Source organism: Pinus tabuliformis, chromosome 5_1 (assembly GCF_031772625.1).
Source record: "Pinus tabuliformis cultivar Carrire ecotype Pingquan chromosome 5_1, CPIR1, whole genome shotgun sequence".
Taxonomy (NCBI): domain Eukaryota; kingdom Viridiplantae; phylum Streptophyta; class Pinopsida; order Pinales; family Pinaceae; genus Pinus; species Pinus tabuliformis.
The window spans coordinates 542,724,438-542,730,885 of NC_142305.1; the positions used below are offsets into that span (position 1 = coordinate 542,724,438).

The 6,448-nt window shown below is 40.1% G+C and overlaps 1 protein-coding gene across 1 annotated transcript in view; it reads left to right on the top strand.

Moving 5' to 3' along the window:
- The window catches only part of LOC149165948 (putative arabinosyltransferase ARAD1), a 96,754-nt gene extending 90,887 nt beyond the window's left edge, over window positions 1–5,867 (top strand). The window contains exon 3 of the mRNA XM_089432428.1: window positions 5,496–5,867. The gene's annotated coding sequence lies outside the window, so the exon portion shown is untranslated. The remainder of the gene's footprint in view (window positions 1–5,495) is intronic.
- The last annotated feature ends 581 nt before the right edge of the window (window positions 5,868–6,448 follow it).

The window sequence follows — 6,448 nt, forward strand, 5'->3', positions numbered from 1 at the left end:
GGGCCGGGGCAACAGGGAGGGAGCGAAGAAAATAGCGGTGATAACCACTAGAGGTCTGGTTGCCTCCAATGGAGGGAGAGGGAGGGAGTGGCATAGTAGTGGGGTTTGTGCTGGGGGGGGGGAAGGGGCTGTTACAATCGGGCAAAGAGGGGAACACAACTTGCTGACCTCAGACACCGAACCAGACAAACACCTAGAAGCAGATTTAAAAGTAGATTAACATTCATTTGAAAGCAGAGGAGGGGAGGGAGGAGTACCCGAAAAAGCCGAGTCTCGGTCTCAAGCTCTAGAGAGAGGGGCCGTGGAAGCCACACTGACTGGCTGTGAAGAGAGACCACCAACAAGCTGTTGGGGCCTTGTAACCACCGGAGGGATCAATTGTGGAAAATTCGTCTCCATAGTTTGTGTACTAGCTGAGACTAGAGACCGTGGAATCCCTTGCTGCTTCCCAGACAGAAGGGGGCAGTCTTTATACAAATGTCCAACTTCATGGCATCGATGACAGCGGAAGGGAATTCCTTCATAATCAAGAATCTGTCGCCTGGTCGTCTCCCCCATTTGAAGAAGATAACTCTCCACGAGACCCTCCCTGGTGTCCAGGTACACCAGAATTCTGGCTAAGGCCATGCATCCCGTATCCAGATATGCCCTATCATGATCAAGATAAACCCCCATGTCATCTCCTATAACCTTGAAGATATCCTCCGACCAAAATTGGAGCGGGAGACCTGGCAGTCGAACCCAAATTGGACCAGCACCCATGTTTTCCTTCTCGGGGTCGAAAAGCCTCTGACCAACGCTTGAGCAAAACTGGGGCCATTTCTGTGTGCCAGTATCTCGTCCCAACCCACCTGGTCCGACTGCGAGAAAATGAGTGCGAACCACCCTCTGGACAGTGTAATGACCCCCGGGAGCTGTATCATTAAATTGCCCAAGACCTCTGCGGTCCATTTCCTCAGTCACGCCGGCGTATAGTTCCTGCCACACACCCTACCCACGAGTACAATACTCTCAGTAAGGGCTGCTTGTGCCATTGTGATGCCCTCCCCAAAAATCAGGCGACGATCTTGCTCCTAGACCTTTGAATGCTTGGATTTTTTCCAATCTCCCTGTCTTTTTTGAAAATCTGCAGGAACCCCTTCATCGATAGGGTTTTCATCTGAATTTGAGGAGGGGTTATCATCTGGACCAGGTTCCTGACTGGGAATGTTGGCAAAATAACTTGAGGGGTGAGAAGAAAAGGCTCCCTGTTGAGTAGATACCACCGGCCTTGCGCCAAGAAACCAAATATGGGGAGGAGAAGAAACCAGCGCTTCCAGGGCTGACCCAGGAAAAATCGCTACTGGGACTCCAACACCACCTTGAGGATATCCTTGACTCGATTGTGCTCGAGACCAGGCCTGTATTTCGGATGGTGATGAGATAGAGAGAAAGGGTGACTTCGAACCCTCACCCAAACAGAAAACCCCTTCCGAAACTGAAGAAACCGGTTGCTTGTTGCCCAGATCTGGTAAAGTAACCTCCATATCATGCATTAAGGAGGAGAGTTCCATGACCGGGGAAGCCAATGGACTGTTAGATGCCGGTTCCTTCCTAGCAGATGACGGGTGTTTGCCCACAACCTAGATGTCATCGGGGGTCAAAGAGTCCGAGGAATAGTCTAGTAGTTCCTCTTCCATGCTGCCACCAAGGAATCGTTGAAAACCAAGCACCATTCTGAAAAAGCCGGTTGAAATCCTTCCCGTTTGCTGACCTGACTTCAAGGCACCACAAAAACATTTCGTCCGTCAATGGAACCTGTTACTGCCTCCACCCTCGTAACTGCCTGGTAAACTGACAGGTCGTCAGAAAAAACATGAAGTAAAATTAAAACTTAAACCCACAAGCAACCTAGTTCAAGTGATAAAAACAAATATAAAAAACTCCAATCTTGAGTTTTTATGCAGGTTTAAACGAGCCAACATTGGGTGGAGGGTAGTGTCCTAGTGTCACTATAAAAAAATCCATTGCGAAACACAGTCCAACCAACCCATTACTGTGACATTGGTTCCACAACATAGCTGCGAACCCTAGACCTGACTTCTAAATCGTCGAGGTTCACCATCGCCACGCCTTCCCATCCTCCTAAAGCTCATAATAATAATAATAATATTAATTATAATATTGATGATTAAGTCGAAATTGAACTATTATGATTGATTGATGATCAAAAGGGATTTTCCATCAACAATACTTGATCACCAATTGCTGAAAGGTGATTTACTATTTTTGGAAAGTCATACCTAAGACTTTCTATTTTTAGAAATTCATCCCCGAGCTACCAATTTTCAACAACTCCCACATTGTAGCCTATTGTCGCACAAAATGTCTAGGCACCGTGATGACGACTTAGATCGGGGGTTTTCACCCTGATCCCCAATCTCTCCTGTTTAAGCTGTCTCCTTACAACAGACTAAAGGGGGTAGACCTTACAAAAATGAAAATGAAGAAGGACCAGTTGGGAACCAACCAATCTGCGAGACACAATTGAGCGACCAAATACTTGTTTAGATCTAGCAAGACTTAAATGATTTGATTTAGACAATTGATACTAGTGCCTTGTGGAGTCAACTATCTTGCTAAGAAATTTAAGACCAAGTACAGGATGGACAATTGCTGCTAAGGAAAATGTTATTATGATGAAAAGAGATGCAAGATGCGATTAGCAAACGGATGAGTGTGTAGTTTTGAGTTAAGATCGTTTAAGGCTCAAGTACTTAGTATTGATTAAATTTATGACAAGAGTACTTAATGAAATAAAGAGACAATCTTATACAAGACAAAGTGCCAAATATCTCAAGTGCCAATAAGATACACAAGATAACCAAGATGACCACAAGATATATGCTCTTAAAGAAAGATCACTAATATGCCAAAAATTTATAATAACCACAAGCCAATAATGATATTAATGTCAAGAAAGAGAACTAGAGCATTTATCCAATTTATGCTTCAACGACAATTCTTCAATAAGATTATCAATGCTTCCTTTAGACAATTAGGATTCTTCGAGGATAATGCCAATGGCAATTAGATTCAAACCATTCAATTATCTTCAAATTACTCAATATTATGCAAATGGAGTAAATCACCTTCAATGCTACTTAGCTCAAAGAGAATTATATTTCAATGCAATTACCATTCACAAGTCAAGGCATGAGAAATGCTTTAGAAAGATAAATATCGACTATTCCCAACTTAAATGTTCTTTAGGGCAGCAAACTTATATATGTGATTTTGAAGTAGGAAATCAAAAGACAACAAACACTTAGACTCAAAATCCAAAATCCAAAAAACCACTAAAATTTGCTGATGTAATCTATGCAAACAACTGCCCTTACAAATGAAACAAAAGCACTTATTTTCAGAGATGATATTTGGATTGGTGGATATTTCTGATTTGGTTGAGAGGGAGAGATGAAATACCATAAAATTCCCTGTATGATGTTACTTGGGAGGACATCGTGGCCTGGTTAATATTGAGATCTCTGTTGATGTCTTGATCCCAGAGGGAGGATATGGGTTGGAGCTCCGATTTAGTGTTGATACTTGGATCCCTATAAGGGTTGGTGTCAGGGCATGGAGGCCTAGATGGTATCTATATCCTATTGGATGGATACCAGGGTTGTAGCCTGATGGTACCTATAGTGGAAAATGCCTAGATGACACCTTAGTCCCTGTTGGGAGGATACCTTGGCAGTGAGGGTATCCCAAGCATTGCGTATGTTGTTCTACTTTTCTTAAGAACATTTCAAATTAAGGTCAACCTTGTACTAATTGAACAATTATGAATATCTCCCTAGTTAAGAGGGAGTGTTGAGAATTGTAACTAGGATCAGTCTTCATAATTGTACTTGAATCATGATATAATGCATTTGTCAAAAGAAAGACAAAGGAAATTTTTTGTAAAAGAAAATTATTACTAAGCATGGGTTTCTTGCTTTGTTTATTTTGTTTCTAGGTCAAAGCCTCCATTGCAGGCTTCTAGGGGTTATGTCATGAGTCCTAGTCTTTATCATCATGTAATAGACCCTTCTTGGGTTTTGCATGTCAAGAAAGAAAATTTATTTTGATGTAAATGGGTCATATAATCCTCCTCCACCAAGTCGGTCTCAAGTCCTTCATGTCGGCCTAATAGAAGAGCTTCGAACAACTATAAATTCCCTTGCATTCGACCTATTGTGAAGGAGATCCACCAATGACATTCGATCTGCAGCTACAAGTAAATATGAAATGTGAAAGACATAAAAGAAGGGCCTATCCTATTGCAAGAAGTAAATGAAAGCCAAGTGAAGGAATCTAGAAGACTAGCGAAGATCTGAGTTTGTCATATTCTGCCACACGTGTGAGGAGACTGAAGAAATTGCAAGGCTGAAAGTGCAGGCCTAGCTTCAGGATTGCAGAGAGGGCCGAAACCCTTGTTGACTCATTTTGAAGAGCTGATTGATGTTTTGACTAAAGTTTGACTTGTCATCATGGGAGGCTGAATTGGTGGAGGGTGGAAAGCTTTGTCTTGGTCAAAAAGGTCCTGGTTGTCTCATTTGAATTGGCTCTTGAAAAAGAGAGAGTGTTTGGGTTTTCCCCTTGAAAGGGGTTTTAGTTTTTACCCTGGCTGAGAGCCTACATCTTGTGTCATTGATCTTCATGTTTTGTTTTGGTAGTTGGTTGATGATAAGAAGACATAAAGAAATTAAAGAAGAGCTATAAGAAGATAACTAAAAGATCACAAGTAATTATCAAGTTAAGAAAATCTTTCTGCCTTTCTGATTTTCCAACACTTGCAAAATAGTTCTTGAAGTCCAAAATCCTTCTTATGCTCCAAGCCATAATCACTTGTATTTGCTAAGTACCCTTGTTTACCTGTCATTAGATTTACAGCGTTATTGGCAGACTGAAATGGCAGAGAACATTCTACCATGTCATTTTGAATATTAAATTTTAATCCATTGATTTACATCCACTTCTAATTGAACTGATCTGTTTAAGATTAGTGGTGGCTTGTTTATGTGTCATCTACATTTATTTGATAGAATTTGGTTTCCAAGATTGTAAGTTGCATGCTGTTGCATCTTATCTTTACCAACTGCAGATTTTACTTCATCAGTCCTTTAGTTGTTTGCGTTCCATAGCAGTTTCGTTCAACTGAATTTTGGTAGAACAAGGAACGTCTACATAGTTTAGTTGTGATTATGTTTCTGTCATATCAACTTGATTAGTTAGATTGGTTTGCAAATTATGGGCCCACAGTTATTTTGCTTGGATGTTACATCAGTGCCTTTAAGTGAATTTGCAAGTTGTCTAGTAAAGCTATATAGGTTATATTCCCCAAACCTCCTCATATAAATTTTGCTCAGCCTTTTACGGTAATTAGCAGTTGTATGTGCTTTATGTTGTGTCAGCTTGAATGTGATATTCTACAATATACCTATTTAACAATTTTCTATGTTGTAATTCAGAAATATCGTTGACACACTTGGGAACAGAAGAATCCTGCCCTTAAACATGCTTGAAATTTATAAACACCAAATTACGGTATCAAAGCTGAAGATGTAAGAAAGCTGTAAACTCTTCTTGCACATATGCATTGACCAGCTCATCGAGTACAAAATATAAGCATTTGGTCTCAACATCATTTGCTATATCTTTGGGAATGTGATAATGCAGAGCCCTTTGCTATGAAAATTCAATTTCCAGTTCCTCGTGCAAATGTAGATTAGATTTCTGCTGGAGTTGCATGTTTTCATTGTACCCAGATTTCCACTGATGACATATAAATATGAATGATACAAGAACCTCATTACAATGCAGCTACTGGAGGTTTTAACTCACTGGTTTGGATGTTTATTTCCTTTCTTTTGACAGGTTCAAGTGGTTCATTATACGTGTTAGAAACTTGGACATCACTCCCAAACAAATTTATGATCTGTAACTACTAAGGGACATTATGGGATATTCGTTACACAAATCTTAGTAATTCAGATCTTGATTCATCTAAATCTGTTCTAAGTATGTAAAACCCAGTAAAGCATACATATATGCCCTAAAGACTTAAACCAGAATAACAACATTTCCTCCAAGCCATGGATTGAAAGATGCTTCCTGAAATCCAGAATATGAGCCAGCATGACATAAATATTCATGAACAAACAAGAATATTGATCTCTGATACCATTTTAGAAATCTGACGTAAAAGTTCACACAATTTTAGACTATATATTGGCAGAGACTAGATAGATTTAAATTTTCGGCCACTCTGCACTGATGGATACTCTTTAATAAATTCAATTAAGTATTTCATTTCGATGGAAATGAGATAAATTGAAATTCTGATAATTTGTTTAAAGTAGGTTTTGTCACGTGCCTAATTACAACCCTTGGCCATCAGGGCACTTGAATTGAGATTCAAACT